Source organism: Oenanthe melanoleuca, chromosome 2, assembly GCF_029582105.1.
Source record: "Oenanthe melanoleuca isolate GR-GAL-2019-014 chromosome 2, OMel1.0, whole genome shotgun sequence".
Classification (NCBI taxonomy): Eukaryota; Metazoa; Chordata; class Aves; order Passeriformes; family Muscicapidae; genus Oenanthe; species Oenanthe melanoleuca.
The window spans coordinates 126,436,067-126,463,964 of NC_079335.1; the positions used below are offsets into that span (position 1 = coordinate 126,436,067).

Consider the following 27,898-nt stretch of genomic DNA (forward strand, 5'->3'; position numbering starts at 1 on the left):
TGTTGGTGCAAGTGCCAGCAAAGAGACCAAAATAGATATGTAAAGGAACACAAGGAGGTTGCAGGTAAGCAGCTAAGGGCAATACCTCTACCAGCTTCAGGGAATGCAAAATCCTGCACATCCAGCTAACTACAGAGACCTTAGTCACTGGTGGTAAAAAATAATCCTGAACATATTAACCAACAGATTAAGGCCAGTTTCAGAGGAAGCAGATGACAGAAACAGTGTGACTTCACAGCAGATGCAAGCAACTACTCCTTTAGTGCAGTAAGAAATGTCAAGCAATTGGGTAAGTCCAAGTTTGATTTAGGAGCAGAGGACTTGGAATCGCACCCATTTTCAATCATGAAGATGAATGCTGCTGTGAGATGCCTTGGAGGGCATAATTTTGAAAGATCTGTAGCAAAACTTATCAGTAAATATAAATGATATGTGATTACTGACAAATAGGTCTTACTTAATGAAAGCATTTTTTGCCATGTTTGAAAATTTGTTTTGTAGACTTGAACTTAAAACTTGCTCCAAGAAGATGAGATGACTGCATCTTGGAGAAGAAAGAGTACATACTGTGCTGACATGTAACATAAGGGAAGTCACAGAGAAGTCTAGTTCTACATGTAGTTGTATCCACATTAGCATCAGTTAGTTCAGCATCAGTGATTCAGTAAAGGTCAATTAAAACAGTCATGTACCTTAGTCAGAAATGCTGCACAGTAGATGATGAGATTATGGATCAATAAGGATAATAGATCTACAATCCATATGGGGTTTTTTTTCAAATTTATTATTATTTCATGGACTAAGAACAGTTCCAGTAAATCAGATAAAATTGTAAAAAAGGTTGGAGACAGCTCTTTCAAATATTGCAGTTAGAAATGGAAAAACATTTTAAAATATCAGAGACTGAGTCAGGAAACCAAGGCAAGGGATTGACTTTAATTAAAAAGATTATAATGATGATGATACACCAGGCCATACCAATCATAATGAAAAAAACCAAAAAACATACAAGGCCTAAAAGCTAATATCAAGTTCATGACTAGATACTGCATTAAATTAAGCTTTGTTTAATAGTGGAATAATCCCTCAACTGGAAAGACCAGCAATGACATAGTGTTCCCCAGATCTGGAAGGACACTCCAGAAAGCCAGAGAAGAAAAAGACTATTTATCTATTTTGGATTTTAATTAAGATGCCTTTTTTCTACAGCCCTAAAATTTATCTGTCTGTCTACAGAAATAGTCATAAACAATCATCACCATAAAAAACTTGTAAAAATGCCCCACAAATTCAGAAGTTTTTTCAAACAAAGCAGTCAGTGCAGATTCACTTACCTAAATATTTAGCACACATGCACATACCACACACACATCTGCACAGTAAGAAGAGAGAACAGATAAATCAAATACACAGACACTGCAGAAATACAATGTGCTTGCCAAGACTCAGACACAAGCCTTCACAGGAGTCTGTTTTTAAGCCAATTCATATTTGAATAATTGAAATGACATCTAATGGAAATTAAATATATACAATAAAATAAATGTGTGTATTCATCTTTATGAAAAAAGTATTAATAATACAAAGGTACAATATTGAGATCGTCTAGGAAAACATCTTGTCCTAGAAAATGTAGGAGCTTTGTGTTCAAAGGATTTAGAAAATAAACTCCCTTTCTGTGGAGCCCTGCCCGTTGGGATTTGGCATAAGAAAGAACAGAGAATTTCTAAGAAATATCAGGTTTTCTTTGCTGGTGTATTTTTTACTTTGTTCTGAATGGAAACAACTTGAGCTCAAAAGGTAAATTTCAGTGACTATAGATTTTACTAAGTGTGAGTTTAGCAGAGAAAGCAAAATAAATCGAAGGATGTACTAAATATGACTGCATTTTACAGCCCCTTTCTTCTTCTTTTGATAAGCACTTAACAGAAGTCTATTCAGTGAAAGCTGCCAATTCTTATTTTTACCATATGTACAGATCGAGGATGTCAGAAGAAATGTGTATGGCAAATTAGGGTGAACTCTGTGGCCTGAATGTTAAATGAGAGGGCAAATTATGCAGGATTTGTCTACCATTTCAGTGCTCTCATTTGTGATGTCTTTGGGCAGGGCACCTTTATAAGACTATCCTGAAGATATTATCATAATGGAATGTTTTGCATAATGGAAAACACAGTCACCTCAGATCTTCTTTTGCATGACAAACCCTTGATTAGAAAAATAATAGGATGGAAATGGAATTTGTGTTTATACAGGCAGGCATCAGAGCCAAGGAGAATGGAAGCTGACCTCAATACACTGGAGAACTGACATAGGCAGATGCAAAACCTCTCTCTTTACAGTAAATTTAGCCTGGAAATAAACTGAGAAACAAGCGGCAGTCATATAAAAGTCTTCTTATGGTGAAAAGTTCCTTATTCATGAGAAAAGTATCTGTGATATGCAAAGGATATCACATATTTTTGAGTGACTCATAGCTCTTTTATACTGTAAGGTCCACATTACAACCCTGTGAAAACAAGAGTGTTTTGATATTTGACCAAATGGAAAATATTTTAAATTTCCTGTTACGTATCTAATTTAGCTTTGGCAATTTACAGTCTTTAGGTCCATTGATGTACAGTTAGAAAACGGAATGAATATCCTGTCTTAAATCAGCATGGCCAAACATGTACATAATTAAGAACTGGATTATTATTTTCAGAATTGAATACAGCCGTGCTCCTGTCCTGTACTCATCTGAATTAATGCACACATCTGCATATGTATTTATAGGGTTGCTGCTGATGTGCACATGCCATTAGACACATAAACCTGCTGGTTTTATTTAGTCAGTCAGTATTAATTATAAGATTTATTCTGAAAACAGAAACATAGAAAAAAGTCTCAAAACTCTAGAATAATTTGGAAGACTCTGTACCTTCAGGGAAATTGTAAAATCAAAGGTAGATTTTACTAACTATTTCCTTCTTACTATCTAAGAATGTAATGTGCTATTACATGATTGGACTTAACACATGTTCAACTTAGAAGACAACATTATTTCATTACTGTCAGTGATCCTGGGAGCACAAAACAGTATTATTCTCTGCCAACATCATATTGCACACAGGTTGAAGTGGATTTTGGGTGATAAGAATTCCAACACAGCTGGTTTACAGAGGACCTCAGTTAAACTGCTTTAAACACCTAGTCTAAAATATAGTACCTGTGAAGATAGTGTTGTGATAACAGGAGTTCTGCCTGCTGGGAGAATGTAAGTGCTAATTACAAACGTGCTCATGTTTTCTTCTATGGCTGCCCTGAATTAAAGAACACTGGCCAGTCCTGATATTTGATATAGCCTGAGAAGACAATTGCTCTGAGGCACCTCATCTTCGTCTGATAAGGATAAAATCTTAGCCTGGCTTTGGTTTTCTGATAGCCATTTCCTTTCTGTCTTCCTCACTGTGATTTGTTGAGATGATCTTTATCTGTTCCAAATGCTCTGAACACCCAGAATTGCCATTAAAGGCAGCAAGGATAGGTGTACCAACTATCTCTCAGGATCAAGCTTATCATTTATAGCTGTAAATATCTGTATGACTAGAGTTACATGTGTCAGCTTTAAGATAATATCATGATTTCATTGTGGTCAAATATCTTGAAAAAGGAAATCATGGCCGATCTCTGAACAGCGTCTGTTCATGTTTATTATCTTAACAGTAAACTCACAGCTGATTGCAGTTTGGCCCTTATACTAAATCATTTCAGCTTGTTCAGGAACAGATCAATCTGGAGATGCAGCTTTACAGAGAATTGACATAGAATACTAACCTTTATTTTTCAGCAAAGGTAATTTTTGATGTAAAAAAATGACGGACAAGTAGCCACAACATTCAATATACATATATGAACAATGGCTAATGAAATACAGGAATTCAATTTTTCAATGCCTGAAGAAGCAGATTTAATACCTGGGTTTAGTACTGCAGATTTCTTCATCTGGTTTAGAGTGAGTTGTAGGTAGGCTGATTGATTAGAAGACTAAAAAGATAACCCAATTTAATGATCATACATAACATGCCTACCAGAATCCTCCACCTAGTTAATTTATTTGAGGAATACTTTTCAATGTATTAGAGAATGAATCTCCCCTCTTCTTCCACAGCAAGAGTATGGCAGCCAGACAACCCTCTGCTATCAGTCTGAACCCAGAAGGATATGTTCCCAAATGCTGCTTAATTCACCTTCTCTAAAGTGCTAGCAGTAAGTTCTGCACTGGGGCTGTGTACTTAAGGTCTGTATTTGCCACCCGCTCTGCTTTCCATTAATCGATTACTGACTCAAAGCTGCACTTAATCCATTATGACAATAGTTACATTTGTAAAAAAAAAACATTCTGAAGTAAGATTCTGAGTTGTAGTAGAGTCTGTTCAGGCCATGCTCTGAGATAGCTAGAGCATGCCCCCGGGATTATTCCCATAAGACAAACCAAAGCCAGACTCTGTAATGACACCACTTGCAAATTCAGCAGTCATTTTTTCTAATCTCCCCACTTCCAGTAAGCTCATCCTGAATGCCTTTTAGCCAGCCTCAATTTTGGTGTCTCCGCCATCTAACCCAGTGAGAAACACACAAACAAATCCCTCAAGGAAGGGCAGGAAGTTGTGAGAGCTGTTACATAGTTATTGTTACTAGGGAAACCACTGCCTTAGTATTCATGTGTTCAGCAGATCTGTCTGGCTGTGTCTTGGAGTCCAGGCAATATCATGAAATAAATGGCAACCAGGAAAATGAACCAAAACCAGCACAAAATATACTGTAAATATCTGTGACACTTAAAATCTTGTTTTGGTAAATGAAGTAGAACCAGAAATATCTCCCATAATATGCTTTTATAACAAGGGAGTGTGTGTTTGGAAGAGTATGCTATATTCTATTCCTCTTTTCCTGAACATTAATAAAATATCTGTAAAAACAATCAGTACTGATAGTCTAGAGTTAAAATGCTAAGCCCAAGCAGCTATATTTTTTGGCTGCTGACCTTAGCTCCAATTTCATGAGCAGTATCTATATCCAAGCAAAGGATGAGTAGAGCTAGTACTCTGGAAAGCAGACTGGAGTGTTGGGACTCATCTCTAAGTACAGATCGTCTATGCTCCTACTCTGTGGGACATTTTTTTGTTTGTTTGTTGGCTTTTTTAAGATGCAGCTTGTTTCTGGGTTCAGTCACAAAAGTGTATGACTTAAAAAACAGTAGAAACATCTCGAGCAGTAGCCATGCTTCTTAATGTTCCCTGTATCCCTGTTAGCATAATTTAAACAAGCAGCAACTTTCCCAGATTCAGTCAGAAATCGGGACTGGAAGGGCTCTCAAGAAATCATCCGTGCTGAGCAGGTTGTCATATATCTGGTTTATACATACACGATCACCACCAGCTCCTTAATTTCCACAGTGATTGAGATTCAACACATTTCATCCTCAGTAGGAATTCCACAGCTGATTAACTGATTTTGCCTCTTATCCATCTTGCTGAAAATCTCAGCTGAGTGATAAAGCTTGCAGAGGATACGCACACCTTCCCTAGAGCACTTCTAGCCTCAGGCTGTCAGTTCCAGTGCTGGCTGCATTGCAAAACCAGCTGGGTGTTACTGCTCTCCCTGATGGACTCCAGGCACGTAGCCGGTTTGCTCATTCACCACGGGTTTTAGGTCTGGCACTTCAGAAAGTTATTGTTCCTGAGGATCTCGATAACCCCAAGCCCAGCCAGAAACAACCACCTCAGCAGGTTTGTTCTTGCTTTAGAGTGGAATGAATTGCAGTGAGAAGATACAGTGTGCAGCATAACTGAGTATTGCAAAGTTCACTTGCTGCTAGAGAAGGACTTCTCTAAACAGACATTTCAGAAGACAACATACATGCACAAACATGACCAGAGTTACAGGCAAGACTGCAGGCAGGATAGTGGTACCTGGTGTTCTGAAGAAATGGAGGTGAGGAAAGCAGCAGAGAATGAAGTGACAATACTTTGTTGTGAAGCAACCCTCTGATAATAAAGCACAAATGATTAACAACTATTTGGGCCTTGCTGAAGCAGGCTTACAAGCAGGGTTATGCAAAAAAACCTATAAACTGAGATAAAACCTAACACTTTGGATAAAAAAGATGGATAAAAAAGATCTTTTTGACTCTACAAGAATCACTATAATTAACAATAAACAAGTGTTTAAAGGCTTGCTTCCTTTTTTTTTTTTTTTTTTTCCCTAGTTTTATTTATCTCAGAGTTAACTATAGCAAAAATACTCCTGCTTTACAACAGAGAAAAATAAAAAACCAGGACTGCAGGATTTAGAAATATCCCTGCCATGAAGACCTGCAACACAGGACAATGGAAATATCAAGGTACAGAACTAAAGTTCAAATACTCATGGGTGGCAGCTCACTTTCCTCTCAGTATGTTTGAATCTTTGCATGATCTCCAGCCTGATCCTTAGTCCACAGTATGATATGGGCTTGTGCTATCCACAGGGTCACCATATAAAACAGATAATTAGAGACCACTAAGAAGAGACTTTGGCAATTAGAAATATCCAGCACAAACCAACAGAAAGATTCTGGTCATTAAATATATCCAGTGATGGCACTAAATAAAGAGGCACATGTGAGCTACAGCCGGGAAATACAGGGAACTAGAGTTCATGCAGAAAAAAGCTGTTGCAGAATTACAAAAAACTCTCACTGATGTCCCAAATAAAAGATGATATAATAAATATGAACCTCAGTTCCAGGTTTCTTTCAAGAGCACTACAGGAAGCAGCTTCTATCGTTCAGATATCTGGATCTAAAGGACAAGGAGACAGTGTCCAAGCCAGGCAGTGTATTCAGCAGGGCTAGGTATGGAATTTGGCACTGGGGAACAGGCATGCTCTGGCTGGTTTGCTATGGCTCTTCCTGGCAATTTTACCTAGACTGCTATCTTATGGGGCAGTAAAAAGGCATTCACTGTCCCCTGACAGGACCCCACTTCCAGCTCGGGATGCACTTTTGTTGAGAGCTGTTGAGAGCTGGAAGACTACTTAGAGGAGATATGTCTGTGGGCTTTCTTTATTCACACATCTTTTCTCAGATACTGGCAGCCAGGTTTGGGGTTGGAGGACTAGAGGACTTTAGTGCTGAGAATTAAGGTAATTTTGATGAGGCAGGAGACAGGTATGGTACACACTAAACCCTGGAAAGAGCTGAGTGTTCTCCTCACCCACGTGGGCTTGGTCTCTTGAGACCCCCATGCAGTAGGCAGCTGCATTCTTGGGGGCATTCACAGGAGCATAGCTGCCCTGCTTGTGGGTCTCCATGTGGCAGAGCTGCCCCGCACAAGGAAGCTGCCACTTCACTTCTGGAGAAACCTACAGAGGAACAGCTTAAAACAGACAGTGACACAAGGAGGGCCCACATGTGGGGTGGTTCAGAAAAACTGACAGCATTGGGAGTGAGGCAGAAAACCTGCTCATTTGTTGGATGAGGAGTGCAGGCAGCAGAGCTGGAAACACCTCCTGTGGTTCTCTGAAGCTGTAGCTGTTGAGAGGGCAAGGGCCAAATCACCCATCTCTCCTGTGCTTTGAGATGCATGTTGGAAAAGCAGACAGACAACCCCCTCCCAGATGAGTTCGCACTTTCAGTGAGAGCTTTAATAAGAAGCCAGGTTTGCAGGAGAGAAGAGGATGGGGATCCACAGGGCAGCCCAGATTTACCTGTAAAATCCTCCAGCAGGATGTGACATCTCAGTGCAGGTGGAGAGCACCAGGGTGCAAGCAAGCAGTACTGTTTCAATGTTTATGGCTGAAAATGTCCCCAACATGTGTACTCACACGACCTACATTTTGAAGATAGAGATCTGCCTCTGGCCCAGCTCTGCTTTCAGTATTCTGAGGAGCAGTGCTCAGAGCTAAGAAATCCAGTAATGGATATTGATATTGCAGGCTGCTGTTCGATCACAGGATAGCTTGCCTGTGACAGGCCAAGAGGGAAATCAATGCTGGTGACAGCATTTTCAGCCAGGAACTGCCCAGAAGTCAAACAAAGTAGCCACAGCTTTTAGTAACACTGCTCAGAGATCAATTGCTACACTTTCCACAGATTATAGAGCAAATTAAATGTCTGCCAGATATATATATAAATAAATATATATGTATGTATGTATTGACAACAGTGGGAGTTTTGGAAAGGGAAGACTGAAGTCACCTTGCTTTAGAGCCTCAGATATTTATCATGGAAACCAGTTTGCTGGAAAAGTCTGTGCAACTGCATGGCTGGTATGTCCACTCATCCCTGTGCAGCAGGCTGTGGCTCAGTGAGGGAGCAGGTATCTTAAATGCTCCCAAAGCAGAATACAAGGAGGGTGAACTAACAGCAGAACTCAAGCCAGAGCTGAGCACAGGCAGTGCAAGGAATCAGTTAGTCACAGAAAAATGCAAACACTTGTAACATCAAGTCAAATTTAGTCAGCAGCTTCACCTGGAATAAAATGTAGAAGGGATAATTTTGGTGGTTTTGCAATTTATTTATTTTTTTTTTTGCTTTGACTTTTCATACAAGACTTACAAACTGTCTTGAAAACAATTTCTGAAACAATAGAAAATGGAAAAAGAGTATGGTATGCCAACTACATCTTGTGAGACTGGAGGTACCTTATTTAAAGCTGGGTCTTAGAATCACCCCCTTCACAATGATACTGATTCTAGGTGGGACAAGTTCAATTTTTTTTGCTTTGAAGATACTTGGAAAGCAGAGAATGGAAAATTCAGGTAAGTACCCTAGACACCAGCCCAGACCATAATCATCACCTATTTTCTTACTCAGTGAATGTTCATGAGTTACACATATTCAAGAGAGGTTCCCTTTGTATCTCTGCAGCCACAGTGAATTTTCTTTATCACAAATACCAATGCCTTCAAGTGGCTGAGAGCTTTACATCTCTCAGAACACAGGGAGCAGGGCTGGGTTGGTGGTGGAGCAGGGACACGAAGCAGGGCACGCCACAGCTTCTGCTGTTTGACCTGTCCCACCCCATGGTGTACAGGTTGCTCAGCAGCCTTGAATCCAGCAAAGGCAACATCAATTGCAGAAGTTTCACTTGATCTGCCTGTGTGGCATGGTTTGGACAGCCTGGCAGTTAGGACATTTTTTCTGAGGAAAACCTGGGGATTATGGAGCAGCTGGAGTCTCTTACCTAAAGAGTCAAAGTTCACACCACTGGGTGCAACAGGGTATATGCCCTCCTCAATTTTGTGAATTTTGCTCCAGTCATCCTGAATGAGTTTATTTTTACATAGTTTTAGAGATGTCCCAGATCAATATGAAAAACTTATTCAACCTGGAAAAAAACCTCCCTTATCTGACAAACGGTCTGAAAAACTTTGGTTTCATGGACATCCAAAAATATTTTCCTCTTTTTCTTTAAAACATTGCAGTTTTCCTCCAAATAGGACCAGTCATTCATGCAGGTCTAGTTAAAATAAGAAGTATTGCCAGCTCTTTGCTGAGAACATTAGTCTGGTTGCTCAGCATTTCTAGTTCCAAAAGCTGTTGCCCAGAGTAAAACTGTTGCCCACTTGTACTGGGTCTGGCTGAGATGGAGCCCATTTTCCCCACAGCAGCCCTCATAGTGCTGTGCTTTGTATCAGTAGCTAGAGAGGTGCTGATAAACACTCGTGTTTTGGCAACTGCAGAGCAGGGCTCACACAGAATCCTCGCTGCCTCTCCAACAATCTGCCTCCCAGAGTGGGCTGGGAGCAGGCAAGAAGTTGGGAAGGTCAGCCAGGACAGCTGACCTCAACTGACCAAAGGGATATTCCATACCATATGGCATCTGCTCAGCAATAAAAGCCAACAGAAAGGAGGGGCATTTGTCACGATGTTTGTCTTCCAAAAGAGCTGCTAGGCACTCTGGAGCCCTGGGAAGGTCTTCCCTTCCTGGGAAATGTCTGAACACTGATGAGAAGGAGAGAATAAATCTTGTTTTCCTTTGCTTTTGTGCATGGCCTTTGTTTTTGCTTTATTAAACTGCCTTTATCTTGACCCATGAGTTTTTGACATATCATTTTCTCCCTTCCAGTGTTGCTGAGGAAGGAAGTGATAGAGCCACTGGTGAGCAACTAGCATCTATTGAATGCAGTCCCATCAGTCCTTTTTAACAACCAACATGGGGCACCCTCTTTGCAGCAAATACTGTGCCTTCACACACTTAAGGGCCAAATTCTGATTAAGCTCCCATTTCAGTAGGATCAGAACAGGTCTGAACCACTAAATTTTTTCTCTCTCAGACTCCCATAGTGCCTGGTTTGGAGATGGAGGCAAGCAGCAAGTTAGGCACTTATACCCAAAGCATGCTAGGCCTCTTTACACCCAAAGGGAGAATTCAGCAAACTGAGATTAGTGTGCCAGGTGAGGCCACAGCAGGAAGCACCCTGCAGACCGGCCTGGTTTTTTTCCTTACACCAGAAAACATCTTTTTCATTTGTCACCAAGCTGAACAGAATTTAGTCCACTGATGCTCTAAACTTTCCCGCAAAGTTTGGAAGTGATGCAACACAGAATTTGCAATATCCTACATCCCAGAGTACTGGATCTGAGTTTAGGTGTGGGTGCCTTTGTAGCAGGATTCTCAAGGACTAACATCATATTGAGGCTGCAATTGTTTCTGAGTAGGAGCAGAATGTAACTCTGGAGCATCTGAAAAAACCCACTCTTTTTCTATATAAAAATACAAGAAAATATGTGTGCACGATTGTCTCATTCCCCAGAGTGTTATGCACATAATCAAAGGAAAATCACTATGGACTCTGTGGCACGGAGGAATAGAGTGCTTTTCCTTTATGAATGAAGCACATACAGCTGAGCAAGTACCATTTCCATGGGTAAAGACTGCTTTTAAGGAGAAAAGAAATAGATAGCATCTTCTCTGTAGCAAAATAAGGGCACACAGATCAGCCTATTCTCACAGCCGGTGTTCAACATTATACTTAAGAGCAGTATTAGACTAAAAAGCACCTAATTTAACTTGAGCTGATTTAAAATGCATCTTGGTGAGTCTCAGCTATTGTCTAACGCTTTTGTTTGAGATGTTCTACATTAGTCAGCCACTTTTGATTCATGTGCTAACAATCCCCCTTCAGGCAGGTAATTCACAGACAATGTTCACGATGTGCAAAGTAGCACTCCAGTTCCCACAGACAAAAGTCAGTCAACTTTAAATCCCAGAGCCCCTAAACTTATTTTGCATAAATTGCCCTCACAGGAGGGGAGCAGAGATCTGTTTATATGCATCTCCTAGAATTCAAATCAATTTTTCAGAACAGTGGGAATGCTGATTAGAAACAAATCACAGCAGAAAGCAAAGGCTGCAACCAATTTCGAGTACAAACAAAATAAAATGTGAATGTCTTCACTTTAACCTCTACATCCCACTTCAGTGTCCTTTCCATTAAAGGTTTCTTCGCACAATTAACAGAATGGGGATATATTTTTGTTAAATAATGACCTCCTACAGATGGCATTTTTTCCCTTGGTACTGAAGTTACACGATAGCATTTACTCCCATAATGGAATAGGTCTTAAGCCTAGTAGCTGTTGATTTTGCCAAGACTACAAATGGGACCTTTATGCTAATGAAAGGTAAGATTTCAATCTTTCCAATGCCATGCAGTTCCTGTCCTCAGAAGATCTTGAGATAGTGAGCTGTTTCAAATCATGCAATGCCAAGTATAAGGAAGAGTTTGGATTCCTTTTTTTGAACTGCAGTACTTAGACAATCACATTCCTTTTTCCCAGAAATCCATATATCTGTATTCATAGCAGACAAAAAAACCTGTAATCACCTCAAGGTAAAAAAAAGAGAACTGTGAAACCACGGTACCAGTAAAACCTGTAAATATGTTAAAACAGGACAAAATGAAAACTTCTGCATTGGTAAACCACGTAGCCGTGGCAACTTATATAATTAACAAATTATAAGGCTATCAAGGTTGCGTAACTACTTGCATAAGCCATCAACATTCACAAAGTGGAATCTAGACACAGCTCCAATCTGTGTTTAAACTGCTGTGTCTATCTTAGCAAGCCATCCTGGACAAAGTCCTAGTACTACTGAAATCAATGCAAAAATAAAAAATAAAAAAATTATTTCAGGGTTTCCAGGATTCCAACAGATTTCAAACCAGATTAAAACCAGATCTCCCCTGCCCATATGGTAGGATGAGCTATTAAGTCATCATTTTCTTAGCGATAGTTCGAATTTACCAAGTGCCCCCTCCAACCAGTGAACCTTGTTATCCCCTCTTGGTAGGTTTTATTACTAATGATGATTAGTAATTCATTCTATCACGAGAACATGTTTTCTAGAAACTCTTCATTCCAAACTAGAAGCAAAACCATGGACATTGAAATATGGCATCTAAGCTGAAATATCTGGAGATGGCAGTTTGGAGAGTTTCAGCCTCTGGAGTCTGGAACCAAATGATTTCTGACATCTGCAGTGTCCCAACGCTGCACACACTGGAGAATTGCATTGGCTCCTGACTCTGCGGCAAAAACCCAAAAAACCCAGAGGTCTCCAGCCCCACAGTCATTCAAATGGAATCTGGTCACTGGGCTGAGAACTCCAGCCACACAGTCATTCAAATGGAATCTGGTCACTGGGCTGAGAAACCTGAGCTCCTGGCGATCCACAGGTGAAGGAAGTTAATTGAAAGATAAGTCTTTCTCTCCTGATAAATCAGTGGGTTTCAAAGCTGCTGAATAACCTTGCTTTGTTGGGAAAAGCTTCCAACCAGCTCTAATCAAACAGTTCCAGATTAAGTTAAGAAAAGCAATTTAAAGAAGGTGCAGGGAGAGCTCTGGGGGATTTGTGTAAGTGTTGAGGGACACCTTAAAAAAAACAAAAAAAAAAAAAACAAAAAAAAAAAAAACAAAAACAAAAACAAAAACAAAAACAAAAAACAGTGTGTGCTACAACCCCGATTTCTTTGTTGGGACAGTGTAGTACCGAGATATGAAAGAAAAATAACTAGCGATTTCCCCGTTTTCCCCTTGCATCGCATCCTGCAGATTGGAACAGTGCAGGCTGATCATCTGTTAATCAGTTGTTTAGGTGATTACTACCAGAGAACAAAAGAGATCATATGTGTGGAAAATAAACCAGGCAGAGATTCAAGAGAGATTAAACAACACATTTTCTTTCTCTCTTTGTAGTAAACGTCCATTAAAAAATGGGGAAAAAATTCACCTAAGGCTATTTCTCTAACTCTGGCTCCAGAGATACCTTTGAAAGAACTTGGTTGCATTTTTTTTCACTTTCTGTATTGAAGAAATTAATAAAAGATCAGCATCTGGGGCAAGTATGAGTTTCATACTGTGTTTTACTGATGACAAACACCAATTCCATCTTCAGGTATTCACACCAGTCCAAAGCCCAGTTGCTGCACCAGCTGCTGCATGGATCTAGCTGAAGGCGGATTAGGGAATTAAGGCAAGATTGAAGGTGTTGCACACGAACTGATGGATGTAGCAAAGTGCTTTCAGATGTGCTAAAACAGTGGAACAGGCTGCCCAGAAAAGTTGTGGCTGCCCCATTCCTGGAAGCCTTCGAGGCCAGGGTGGATGGAGCTTTGAGCCACCTGGTCTAGCGGAAGGACTCCCTGCCCATGGCCAGGGGATGATCTCCAAGGCCCTTTCCAAGCCCGGCATTCTGTGATTCCGTGAAACCCTGCAGGTGAGGGTGTTTGGATGGCTGTGGGAAAGTGGCCCAGGGCGGGCGGGATGCCGCCGGCAGGAGCAGGGCTGAGGGCCCGGCTGTGGCAGCTCTGAGGGGAGCCAGGGCCTGGCTTGTCCCCGCACCCCGCACCCACTCTGCCCGACAGCCTGGAACCGCGGTGAGAGCGGGGAGGAGACCCCCGCCCCCCATTCATAGCGGCATTTCCTACAACCTTTGGAAAATCTCAGCGAGAAGCCTGACTCTCCCCGATCCCGCCTCTCATGGCAGCACGGCTGCTCGCCGCGCCAAGCCCAGCGGCGGCCGCGCCCTGCCCAGCTCGGCATTCCCCGCTGCTCCCGCTCCGCGGCGGACACTCCGGAGCTGCTTCCCTCACGCTGGCGCCAGAGCTCCCCGCTTCCCAGCGGGTGCAGACACAGCCCGGCCCTTCCCGGCCCTTGTTCCTGGCCCTTCCTTCCCTCGGCCGACGGGCGGAACCGGGCATGGGCTTGACGGAGCTCAGCCCTGTGGGACTGACTGCCCACGAACGCTGCCTCGGGCCGGGGTCTGTCCTCCCACCACCCTCCCCGTGCCTCATATCCCAGCTTCAGCCCTGTGGGACTGCCCACGAACGCTGCCTCGGGCCGGGGTCTGTCCTCCCACCACCCTCCCCGTGCCTCATATCCCAGCTTCAGCCCTGTGGGATGACTGCCCACGAGCGCTGCCTCGGGCCGGGGTCTGTCCTCCCACCGCCCTCCCAGTGCCTCATATCCCAGCTTCAGCCCTGTGGGATGACTGCCCACGAACGCTGCCTCGGGCCGGGGCCTGTCCTCCCACCGCCCTCCCCGCGCCTCGTGTCCGCCGCGCCTGTGGGGAACGAAGCCTTGTCTCTGCCGGGCATCTCAGTGGTGTCAGCACAGCCAGCACACCTGAATGTGCTCCTTGTTCCTTCCTGGCACTCCCTCCTACCAGACGGATTCCTGCAGTCAAAACATTTCGGTGCAAAGCAGCTCAGCAGCCTGAGTTGCAGGTGCGGGAGTCACCGGCCCCAGTGTTTGGAAGGGTGCTGCGGTTTCTCACCATGAAGTTTCAGCAGAGTTAACACGGCCCCGTGGTGGGGAGGGAATGGGAGATCCCACCGAGTGGGCCACCGATGGTTTGGTGTTTTTTAGACTAACAAGGAGCACGGGACAAAGTTGCTTTAGCTTCAGTCTGTCATCAGGCCTTCAGTAAGAGCTGATGTTATTCCCAGGTCCCAGCTCCTTTCTTTCCCTGGTTCAACTGGTGACTCCTTCAGGCCACCTGGCACTGCTGCAAAACTGGGGACAAGCATCCTCTCCCAAAAGCTCGGTATTGTTTACTTCGGCAGTGCTGTCATAGGGAACCCTGCTGCCAACACTGCAGAAACACACAGCAGTGTTCAAAGCTCTGTGTTATTACAGGTGGGGAATGTATAGTACACTTCCTCATATTTGGGAGCTTGTAAGGGCTCATCTGAAACCCTCTGAGATTCTCCCCTTTCCTTTGATCAATTGGTTGTCCTAAATCTAAACTGCAAGTGCTTGGGGAAAGGATATCCAAATGTCCCTTTCTCACGTGTGAGTCATAAAAGAAAGGCTCAGCTAGCAGAAGGATGAATGTTTTGGGAATTTCTAAAACAAGGGAATGTTCTAAAACACTGAAACTTGTTTGTGACCATGTCCTAACCTCTGCCACATTCACGACCTTGAGGTTCATGCCCTCAGATAGCACACATTCTATCTCATGCCCTTTCTCCTGCTTCTTCCACCTCCAGATGTGTCCAAGAAGGACAGGAGAGCTTGGAAGAGTGACTGAAGCTATGGAGCAGCAAATCCTCATTCTGCTCACTCACTGCTGTCTCTGGACTGGCAGAAGAGTGGGGTACCTCTGGCCAGTAAAGGAGCTGATCCAAAAATTACAGGTTCCTGCTATTCCAGATTAGTCACTCTGTGTGCATGAGTGCACACTAAACAACCAGCAGTGAAAACACATACATTGCCCAGGTAGTTGCAAACAGGCATTTCTGGAGAGAGCCTAGTGGATGTAGGAGACCATGGAAGTGCAGCTCTTCCATGATTCACATCCCCACCAAGGAGGCAGTTATTTTCCAAAATAACCCTGCATGGGGTTGCTGTAGAGTACAACCTTCACTCCTCCTTTGCTATCTATATTGTGTGTTATTGTGGAAAAAAAAGAGATTACAGAAGAACATCTGAGACAGTCTCTGAAAGTTGTGTATCCTGATGCAGCCAATGCATTTCCCAGTGAATGCTGGTACATGCAGTTTCTCCTGCTCCACACTTACATGATGCTGGGCATTTGGTAAATGAGCAATTCTTCAAAGTCCTGTTAGAGCACAACACTTCGGCATGTCTTTGGAGCTGTCTGTACTGTGAAACATGACCTGTTTTAAACACAGAAGTTACACTTTGTCATTGTGAGAAACTGTTCTAAAAAAATCTTGAATTTTCAGGCTTCACCAAACACCAGGTAAAATACTCTTTCAGGTATTTTTACTGATGCAAAGTTTTGAAAATAAAAAAAACTGAATCTGTACCTTGGGTTTTAGGGTGTGGGTTCATCTTTCTTTTTCTTCTACAAAAATACAGATACTTACATCTGTATGGTATATTCCAGAGCAGTGTATACAGCTTATTTCTCTGATGCATGAATATCTCTGATCTCCTCAGGTGAAAGCGGGGGGACAAATGTATAATTACTTGGATTGTAAGATTAACACCTACCCTTCTGACACCTACACTGAAGTCCTAATTGCAGTTGAAAAGTGAGGTTGAAATGTTTCTATGATATCATAGATCTCCTTAGGCTTCAAGACTTTACTGGGATATACAGCACTGCAGTATCTGGTATAGCACTTAGAGCTGTTACGTCTTTTATGTGAATCACCATATGGGTCCTTGAAAAATTAATTTTAAAATGTTTGATTTTAATTTAGTAGTTCTTTCAAGGTAGTACAGCCCCAGCAATCACTACTGGGTCCTTTGGGAATCAGGAGATAAAGGAAAAAAAAAAAAAAGGGAACATTTCTGGAATCACTTTCTTTTGCCCAACTCGGTATCAGCTGGCAGAAGCAATAATGAAGGGGCTGCAGGACTGCTCTCAGCTATTATTGTGCCTGGCTCTCTCTCAGCATGACTCACTGCAGACAATATATAACACCACTCGCAAGGGAAATGAACAGTAAATACTTGGCCCTGGATATTTTTTTTAAATCGCTTCAGTTGTTTTTTTTTTTTCTCTCTCTGATTTGTATCCCTTTATCCTCGCCCATGTGCTATATAAGCCTCTCAAATCTAATGTCCATAACACCACCCCCCACTGGTAGCAGCAAGCCCTTCCGCTGCTGTAGGGTTTACTTTGCAGAGGTTTACAAGGAGAGGCATTATTGAGAAACTCTATGTGTTAACCCAATGGCACAGGGTTGCTCCAACACCTTCCCTCTGGTTTTTCTTTTCTTGGGGGAGGGGTGGCTATTCTAGCTAAATGCATCTCTTGCTTTGTCATAGCAGCCAGGCTCGCTTAGGAAGAAAACCTTGGGGCTAAACAGGCTAGGAGTGCAGCCAAGGGGGTCAGGAGACAGCTTTAAAGATTATACTACATAATTAAAGGCTGACTCTGAACATGCTTCCTGGTACCCTGTGTTCAAACATACAAACCTTTTTAGGTAATAATTCTTGGTCCTTATTTGTATCAGAGGTATTTGTAGGTTAAAGTTGCCATACAGGTAGTGAGTCAGGAAAACAAATTATTCATCTAGACTATAAAAAGGCAACACCTTCCTAAACCTGCCCTAGACAGTGAGAACTGAGGGTAAAATATAAATAGATGAACAGGCATGTGTTTTCTTAGTTTGTTTTTGTGAAATGCCCTCTGGGTGCAGCTGATGTCATTCTACAGCAACTTTCTAGATTGAAAATGAGGATTCTTCCCCTGAAGTGCTCTGTGATCAGAACAGGGCCAGAACTGGATAAAACCTGAGATATGGAAGACCCACATTCCAGCTTATACTGTGCTAGCTCCAAGGAAGACCTTTTTATCTTCAAATATTTCTAATCAGTTGGAGCAAGACTATAATCTAAGTCCTCCATTATTCATATTCTGTGCCAGGGCTGCTGCCCCATCAGCCTACACAGTACAAGCACTTGCTCTCCAGCCATCCCCCATCCCCGATCAAAATGGCTCCTACAGACTCTTGTGTTTGCTAAAACAGCATATTCTGACATTTCAGGCAAATATTCTAATGAAGTCTATGCAAACTGCATTGATTTAGCATCCCTTGTCTAAAAATAGGTCCTAGCAAGATGCTGGTACCAAAAAAGGTAGAAGCAGTGGAAAGGAGGAGAAAATACTGAACACACATATTGATAATATACAGTGTGAGCAAGCACTTGCTTATCTAATGCTATGATGCACAAATAGACAAAGAGTCAAGGCAGCATATGCTCACTGATTGAAATACATAATCAAGTATGAACAAGGATAAATCACACTTCCACATCAAAGTCGTGAAAAATGTATTTCGTGTTTTGCCCGATTTTCTACCAGAATTGTCAGTTTTCTATTTCAAGAGAAGTTGCAATAAGCCAGACTTCATGCTCCATACAATGATATATTTAAATCAGACCTGTTTGGTTTCTTTTTGCAGAATACTGGCTTTTCTACTTCTTTGGTTAAATTCCAGTGTGCTGTAAAGAGGTCCCTTGTCACATATACAACAAAACAGAATGAGACACCAAATCATTAACTTACTATTACAGACAGAAAGGTGAAGAATGTTGCCCTGTGTAGTCAGCACTGCCTTGTAGGTTTGATGAAGCTCATGTTTGACTGAATCAGTGCCTAATCTTTTCAACATATTACTGTCTAGTGTCTGCCTGCTCCCAAGTACTTTTCATTTCTCAAAAATCTCTTGTTTACAACCATTTCCTTGTTCAGTTTTTGGAGAACAAAGAGGAAAAGAAAGGCTTTATTCCTTGGGTTTGGTCTAGATCACAAAGGAGAAGAGAGATTCTGCTACACTTTATTCAATATGATGTTACAAGAAAACAACAGTTACAGCTGACAAACCATTACATCTTTCATAATACAGACAAATTACAAGGTGTAACAAATAATGCGACATTTATTTCACTGTACTGCTTACTATGCTGTTCTTCTGAAGTATATATATATTTAATTACATTAACATTGTTTTCATGTACCAGCCCTCCCCTTTTTTATTTGTTAAAAAAAGAACACCTCTTAGTGCACCATACAAAAATCCGCATGGAAGCTGGCAAGCAGGAATTTGTATGCAGCACCATTGAAATGCATTTTGGGGGATGGGAATTATTAGTGCATCCTTTACTTTTAGATTTTTTTTGCTTGTGTGAAAAATGCAAGGCAGTAACGTACAGTCACTCCACCTAAATGCTGGTAGAGGAGAGTATTGTTATGCTCAGTAATGCAACTTAATTCTGTTCATATGGGGTATCTGCATTTTGCTCCTTAGTCTGTACAGCCTTAACCTTTTATATAACAAAGATTACAAACCCAGTAATATTCACAGATGAATATATGAGCATATCAGAGCATTGACTACACATTTGGTTGCGTGCACTGACACAGGGGTGTACATAACCCACCAACCCACAGGGTATTTATTTATTTATCTTACCTTCTGTTCCCAGGAGTTTGAAGTGCAGAACCCCTATGCACCAAACAGAAAGCAAAACCCCCTGTGCCTCCGTCTACTGCAGACTGAATTTTCACTGTTGTACTGATGACTTGTCCTAAGCCATGGTTCTGATTAAAAGTAAGAGTGAGAATTAAAAAGACCCACCTGATCTAGGACTCCATACAGTAATGTAATGCCAGAACTATTGGAGTGTCCTGTCTGGGGTGGTGCCTACTGGGTGTGGATTACAGTTGATCTGAACCCAGCAGGGGAGAGGACTGAGCAATCTCCAGCTGGTTGGCTTGTAGATTTAGGTTCTGTGAACTTGATCTTGGTAAGGACTCTCTGTATCATGCAGACCATATCTATGACCATCTTCCCTTCCCCATTCACTTAATATTAGATCCCATAGAAAGTTAGAACATGCCTTCCCACTTTTATCTGCCTGCTATACCTGCTGCCCTGTTGCTGCTGCTCTCCCATCTCGCAGCAAAGCCACTTCTCTCAAGTATCACCAGGACAGATCTACTGGATCTCAGCCAAGTGGTAGGAAAATGCAAGTCACACTGCTGCTGGCTACTGACTGAGCAAATCCCACAGTTTCTCCAGGACTGTGCTCCAAAGACTATTGGTCACTGAAGCCAACTTTTGACTTCAACAATGTTGACAATGCGAAACATCACATTCCAGGCACCTACAGCACGTCTGGAAGGCTGGGCTACTTCTTGTCTCTTTGAAGATTCTTTGGGGAACTAATTTCAGAAGGATGAGAGAAAATGACACTACTGATCTTTGTTGAAGCTGTCTCAAGAGCATTTATAGGATTTAAACAGTCCATTCTGCAACACTGAGGAGAGCTGTGGTGAAAACAGCTGGAGAGGTGGGCAGCTGTTTGGGAGTCCTTACTGATGGGTGTCGGGCTAACCATGCAGGTGAGGGCTCTGCTGGAAGGGAGAAGAGGGAGCTCAGGCTGTAGTGTCAACTGTTAGTTCTCTGGCCAAAGGAGCTTCTACTATCTAAAAAACCTTGATATTTCCCAGAAGATTTGATGTTACAGAGGATTAATTTGCAGTGCTCATGTGAAAAACACCATCCTCCTCAGTTTCACTGGTGCCAGGAGAACATCCCCAGGGCCCAGAGCCTCCATGGGAGAGTAGCAAAATGAAGTCACAACAGGCAGTGGTGTGCCAGGAAAGGAGGTGCAGAAGTAAGAGATCCTGGTCACTCCTTAATGATCAGTAGTGATAACTTCATTACTGCTGAATATTATGCTGCTATTTGGAAACCTAGATGTTTATGAACTTTCATTCAGGCAATTAATTAAGTTTGAAGACTTTTTTTATCAACTTTATTTCAGTGGTTGCTTAAATGTGGGAATGGGGCAGGGAGGATAATCTCATGTGCACATGTGTGTTCACACACATACACACACATACATACCTTAAGCAAACACTGTACATGAGTCACTATGGATAGTTATGTGCTAGGCTTGTGGGAACAGTTGGGGAATTACTCTCTATACTAAACCTTCAGATGATTAATTGAGCAGTGTAATTGCTTGCCTTCAAATTTAAGCTGTCAAGTAGAAGCATCTATGAAACTACCCTTATATTCCTAATCAAAATCTTTGTTACATTTTCAAAAATTCTTCAGATTTTGCAGCAAGTTTTTTTTTCTAAAAATAGCTAATTTTAATCATCAAACTGCACACAATTTAAGTAGCAAAGATAATGTATAAAAGACTTTTCTCTTACAAAAAAAAAGAAACATGAAACCCAAACAAACCACGTCTAAGGCAGTTTCAGTGTGTGATAAATTCAAAAGTTCAGTGGTCACTTTTCCCCCTATAAACACAGGGGAAGAACTGTAGTAAGTTCTAAATAGGATTGTGACTGAAAGTGGCTTTCAGATGGCTTTTAGCAGATCCTGAAACAGAGATGTCATTGGGGAAAATTGTCTTTTAATGGCTGTGCAAATATTGAGAATATTTCCACGGTTCAGTTCTTTGAAAGTGTAGACTCCTGTCCTAGTTCATTAAGAGACCTTTTGTAGCTACTTGTGCATTCAAGGATTTGCCTTATTGGGTGTCTTTCTTATTAAACACTGCTGGAGTTTAATAAGATGGCAGTAGCACAAATCCTTTCCCCCTCCTTTTAAACACTGAAAGCTAACCAAAGCGTTACCACACTTCTTTAAAATGTAATTCAATGCATCCAGCAAGCAAAGGATGTCAAAATTATATGCAGAATAATATTGCCTAGCAAGTGCTTCTGTCTGAGCAGGACTATAACTCAACAGTGATTTTTGCACAATACCCTGCCCTCTCTGAATGCAAAGTTGTAAACAGGGCAGTTTTTCATACCCCCTGAACACAATGCTCTCCCCAGCCAAAATGTAGCAGGGGCTTCCTTTTCTAAAATCACACACACAACTTAGTTTCTTGCAAAGTTTGCATTTGAATGATTCATTCAGAAAAGCTATCTAAAGACTAAGGATCATGTAGTGCCTTCCAATCAGCTCAGAATACCTATGGAAAATAACTCAAAAGGTGCTTTGGTGTGGAACAGCAAACAGTCTGGGATGAGGAGAATTCTCCACTTGCTTTGTACGTGGCAAAGTAACACAGCTAGATTTAATGGCTCATTCAAAGGAAGTTTTTTCTGTACCTCAGTATCTGCCTTGAATTAAACAGAACAGTTTCATCATCTCTGTTTTTAAGAAAGTATTCCAAAAAGTAACTAGTGTGAGGAAAAGCATAGAGATGTTAGCCAAGACCCATAAAAGGAGGATATATTCTTGAAGGGAATAAAACTATAAGGAATTCAGTGCGTATCTATCAGCTGCATACATCTCTTCATTTTTGCTTTGTCGTTCTCACAGGCCTATTTTGAAAACTGGCATGCTACATAGCCTAAGCAGAGTAACCAAATTTAGAGTACTGAAGTAAACATGCAATTATTGCCATGTTTTTAAATGGATATGAATGGTCTGAGGGGATAATGAAAAAAGAAATAACCCAACAACACCTGAGGAAGAGTGGCAAGGTGCTGTAATTGTCAGCTGATCAGACAAGTTGGGCTTGCCCTGGGAAGAAATAGTCTTCCCATTGGCTGCCAACTATGCACAACCCTCAAAGAAACACACAGTCCTTTATGCCACTGTTGGCTCTTTTTGTACAGTTGTTACTGAAGAGGTGTGAACACCAAATGTGTTGTCTGAAAGTATTTAAGACGTTGCTGGTGAAAGCATAAAAATCCTTACAAAGATGCAGCGCTGCAGTGGAAAATCAAACAAAATCAAACACAAAAGACTGAAAGAGTACATGCCATGTATCAGTCAGCAAAAGCTTAATCTTCACATAGTTCTCTGAAATCACAAGGTATCCAAATGCGTGCAAGGTTTTAAATAAATTGCAGGGAAAAACAGGGTCTTGCCAGCTTCAATTTTCTTTTGAATGAAATCCACCATAGAGACAGAAAGGAAACAGGCCGTGGTTCTTTCCTGGTGTCGGCCTCCTCATTAGGTTTTTGTTTCCCTCCTCCAACCTGGTATATTTAATCCTGTAAGGAAACAATATAAATTATAATAAGCCTTATGAATTGCATTTTAAAATGTTTTTTTGTTTTTTTTGGTTTTTTTTTCACTTGGTAAAAGATAGGTTAGGCCAAAGCTAGTTATGAAGACGCCAGCTCAGAGTGAAGGGCAGAATTCCAAAGCATGTTTAGAACTGGTACCTCAGGAAAATGAACTTAAAACACCAATGTTTACAGGGTGGTCGCCTAAGTGAGATATATTAATCCATATTCATGTGTCTGTGCCCCAAGAGCTAATCTTCAGAGGTGCCATTAGCACTGACATTCTCCATGGAAATTATAGACAGCTGTGAACAGTCATCTCTTCTAAAGGTGGTCACACCCCCTGAATGCAAAGGAAGGTTGCTAAAAATGCTGGCAGAGCTTCAGGAGTTTACAAGCTTTTTTTGCCCCCTTTCTCCCTAGTGATCTTCTCCTCCATAACAATACTTGTAGTTTTTGAAAACGTCTCCCCTGGTTTCCTCCCCAAGAGTTGTTTGGGGCACCCTGAGACAAACCACAAACATTTCTGCAAACATAATCAGGTTATGGAGCTTCTTGGTGTGCTGTGTCTAAATGTATTCACCTTTATTTCAGTTTAGCATTTCTATTTTAGTATTTCTATTACTAGGCAGATAATTGAAAATTTTCCTTTCAAATACAAAAGTAAACACTATCAATAGCTTCACTTATATTGTCTTTCACTCTACTGATGTAGAAGCTCAAAACAATGACTGGACTTGCATGACGGTATCTTAATGTTTTTGAGGTTTACACAAAACAGGAGGCAGGCTGAGAATGTGGGACAGGAAAACAAAGTATCCAATAACTGCAAGAAGAGCCACCTGAAGGCGGAATGAAGGCTAATGAACTGGATGAACAGAAGCCACTGAAAGGATTTTATAATTAAGACATTTAACTCTTAATAAATCTCCAAGTAGAATTCTATGCCAAGAAATAAAGTGAGACTTTCTGAGAAATTATGAAAATATTTTTGGTAAGTTCTCCAAGCTACAGACCTGATAAATTTTTAAAATGCGGTTGGCAGGAAGACAGACAGATGTGAAGGAATTTCATCCCTTAAAAGAAGAATGCTGAAATATTCATTGAGCGTGGAACTGGTTTGTATTAGCATGTCCTAAAACTATTTAAATCAAACTGGATGCAGGTGCCAGTGAATCTAGTCTAGCCCTCATTTCAAAAGCAGGAGAAAAACAAGGCATTGGTTTTGAACTGCAGTTTCAAGCATAGCATTTTAATTGTGGCTTTCAATAAAACAGCCCAGTGTCTATGCAGTATCTTAACTTCCCTAATTTCCAGGGATCCTGTCATGGTTCTTGAGAGCTCTTCTGTTCTTTAAGCACCAGGATACCTGAAATGGATTTAATAAAAGCCTGTTCTTAAGCATCTTGGGCCCTGTTGGAGCTTGGTCTACCACCTCTAGAGTCCTTCTTAGGTTGTTTCCTAAAAGCACCTGGAGTTTGTGTGGAATGTCTACTCCACACTTTCCCCAAGGTCTAGAAACTTGGCTGAAATACCAATAAATCTTGTTTCAAGGAATACATTTGAGCTGATGCATTTAGTTTACCTTCAAAAGCTTAAAAAGAAAAGCAGTATTTGGAACGTGCACAGATTCACATCTGCTTAGTGATGAAACACCAGTGATAATATTCCCTAAATTCCAGATTTCCCTTACTTCATGAGCACTTTTCAGGGATGTTCTCTTGGAAGCTCCTTCTTGGAAAGAAGCAACTAAACTTCCAAAGCTCCTTTGAACTCTGAGGTTGCATTTGGCCCCACTGCCACCTACACTCCTGTTGTGGAAAGCAGGCTTGCAATTTGGAAGCTACATCTGCCCAGATCCAGAATAGCTGGCCTGATTTTAGGCTAAGCCCAAATTACTGGAGTTCCAGAGACTGGCATAAGCAGCAGGGACATCTGAGACAGGTAGCAAAATTATAAGGATAGAAAAGTCTCTGGATGGATGCTTTTCCAGTAATTATAAAATTGTTCAGAGGGTCAATGCTCATTTGAGAATAACTGCAATTTAATTACACAGAACTTTTCCTTTCTATCACTGGACCTCAGGACAATTTCTAAATGAGGTAACTATCACACTTCTCCTAGGATTATGCTTCAATTTTCCAGAAACAGTACTACATTGCCTGGTTTCAAGTTTGGCTTTGTAGGCTGATGACACATTCTCCAGGGCAGGGCCTGATCTTGTGGACTGGGGAATACCTTCATTAGAAGTTTAGCACTTCCAGAATCAAGCCCTAAAACATTAAGAGATTCTTTAGAAATTAATAAACTGAGAGCTGCAACCACATAACACATGGGGAAAAAAAATCTTTGCACAAAGGCAACTACTGTGAGCACCAATGCAGACTGCAGGCAGAACACTGAACACTAAAAAAGGGTAGCAGGAGTTACAGGTTTCCTGCTCTGGCTCAGTACAAGGCAGATCACAATTCTAAGATCATGACTCTACCAGCTCCAGCTTTGCTGGATCCTGCCATGCCAGGGCTGCAACTGGTTTCTTGTGAAGCTTAGAGAGTGTGTATGGTGGGCAACACCACCCTCCTGCACAGGATCCAGATTTAAATTAGATCAGTGGAAAATAACATGATTTGATGCCACATTTCACTAATGGTTCTGCCTGGGGAAAGCTAGGAGACAGTACAACTGGAACCAGAGAACAGCATGGTGGGCTCAGTCTCTGCAGTGTTGAAATGAGCAGAATGCCTGGTTTGGGAATCCAGACCCACTGCTCACAGCAGTGCCAGAATGGGCAGGGTGTTCTGAGCCTGAACCTCAGCTCTGCCTGCCAAGGCTTCTCCTGACTATGAAATCCTTACATGACACAGCAAGTGTGGTTCTTTGGAACAGATAATGTTTGCATCTGAATCACTAGTTCTCTGAATGTGTATTGTCAATTCAGAAGTGGAGTCAACAGGTCAAGTCTGGAAGTCTTCAACAGGTGAAGTCTTCCCCTGCCTCAGAGAGCTGTTGTAGAGTGCCAGCTTTCTCTGCTGCTGAACACAGATATGCCACTTGTCAGAGGAGTGCTGTAATCCCTCTGCACTTTCTCTTTGCATTTATTTTTGTTTAAGATGAGATATCAAATACACAACTTTCCTAAACTGGAAAAAGAGGAGAGCATCTCTTTATCCACAACAGAAAATCCACAATTAAAAAAACCCATAAAATTTTAGACTGGTGTGAACCAATCTTCTTATTAAAAAAGCTTTGCTTCTTCAATGTGGCTCTTGAACTGAAACATCAGTTGTTCATACAACAAACACACAAGGCAGGGCCCTCTACACAGTGTTGCCATTCAGTTCCCAGATGGCTTAGTATTCCATGTTTCTATTTTTAATGACATATTTTAGAAATATCCTTGCTTAGAATTTATACATTTCCCTCATCACACAAATCAAAATTTTGCCTGGTGACTTGGCACATTATGTTTATGGCCTCTGGTCACAGCTTTGCTTATTAAATTGTAAATTGTTAAATAGAATATTTACAACTTGTGATTTCCCAAAAGCAAAATAGGGTTCTTTTATATCTCCTTAAAAACCAAACCAAAACAACAAACCCCAAACAAACAAGCAACAACAAACCCTGAAACATAACCGGCTGCCTTAAAAATGAACTTCTTTCAGCAGAGATCCTGGTACTTCTGATTTTCCTGACATCTCTACTAAACCTAATAGCTTTCTACAAGTAAGTTAATGATGTACTTGAAATATTGAGTGATCTACATGAAGCGACTTATTTCTGTGTTTGTTACCCAGAGAAAATTTCTACTGCATACATCTGTTTGTCCCATACCCTGAATGGGATAGAGTGTTAATCCACCTTAAAACCAGCAGATGCCAACTTCAGAATGCAGTAGCTGTTGGTGTAACAGTGGTTGTAGACAGGCATACCAAAGCTTGTAATTTAAACATTAATCATACTCTCAAGACATGAGGCAGAGGAGGGTGATTAAATCCCAAATATTTTATTTATTTTAATTAGCAAAAGAACATCCTGTCCTGTAAAAATACCAGCTCAATACATGTTCCTTTTGGCAGCATCAGCATCCTTCTCTAGGTACTTTTAATTTCTGTATAAATTATCACATTGGGTGGAGCTCTGCTCCCTCAGAGTCTTTAGCATGCAAAGCACACTCAGAGTGCAGGTCTATTTATGTGGCAGCTGATGTAGCAGTATTGTAGGAGTATTCCAGTTTTAAAATAAAACTGTGAGCTGACAGCTGGAGATCCTGTATTCTTTATGAGCTGAAACATGGAGGTATTTAAGATCATCAACAACAATACTCTTTCTGCTTCTCCCTCCACCACACATGCAGACACCACAGATACTGTTCATCCTCTCTGAAAAAAAGTACAGTATTAACAGGTGATTTTCCCCACACCTTTTATTCCCACCTTTGTTAGAGAAATCATTTTAAAAAGCCAACCAAACATTAGCAATACTATTAGCACTCAGATAATATCTACATGCAACTTGTTGCTATAAATATTAATTAATTGGATCACCAATACCCATAATGCAACTTTATTTTGACCTACGTGCCCTATGAACTAGATATTTTTTGGATTCAATTTCCTTAAAACCAACTGTCAGCATCATGTGATGGAAGAGATGAAAAATGAAAATGAGCGTTCCTGCTGTGCAGGTGAGTGACCTGTGGGAGACAGCTCTGCCTGCTAGGATTTTTACACGTACCATCAGACACAGACCAATTGATTAGATCATCTTATACCTGCCACCAACTAGGCTCAAGAGACTAATTAGAGGGAGTACTGCCTGCGCAGGCACCCCATTGACACCTAATTTGCTCAGCCAAAGCCTTTGGGGAGAATGTATTATCTCTGCAGCTGCACTTC

General features: G+C 41.4%; 1 protein-coding gene across 2 annotated transcripts in view; it reads right to left on the reverse strand.

Moving 5' to 3' along the window:
* The window catches only part of CDK14 (cyclin dependent kinase 14), a 336,272-nt gene that overhangs the window by 13,853 nt on the left and 294,521 nt on the right, over positions 1–27,898 (reverse strand). Inside the window, exon 15 of one of the 2 annotated variants that reach the window (XM_056483747.1) lies at positions 18,774–22,985. The exons of the other annotated variant lie outside the window; for it this stretch is intronic. The gene's annotated coding sequence lies outside the window, so the exon portion shown is untranslated. Of the gene's footprint in view, positions 1–18,773; positions 22,986–27,898 lie in introns of those variants that run through there. 2 annotated transcript variants of the gene reach the window in all.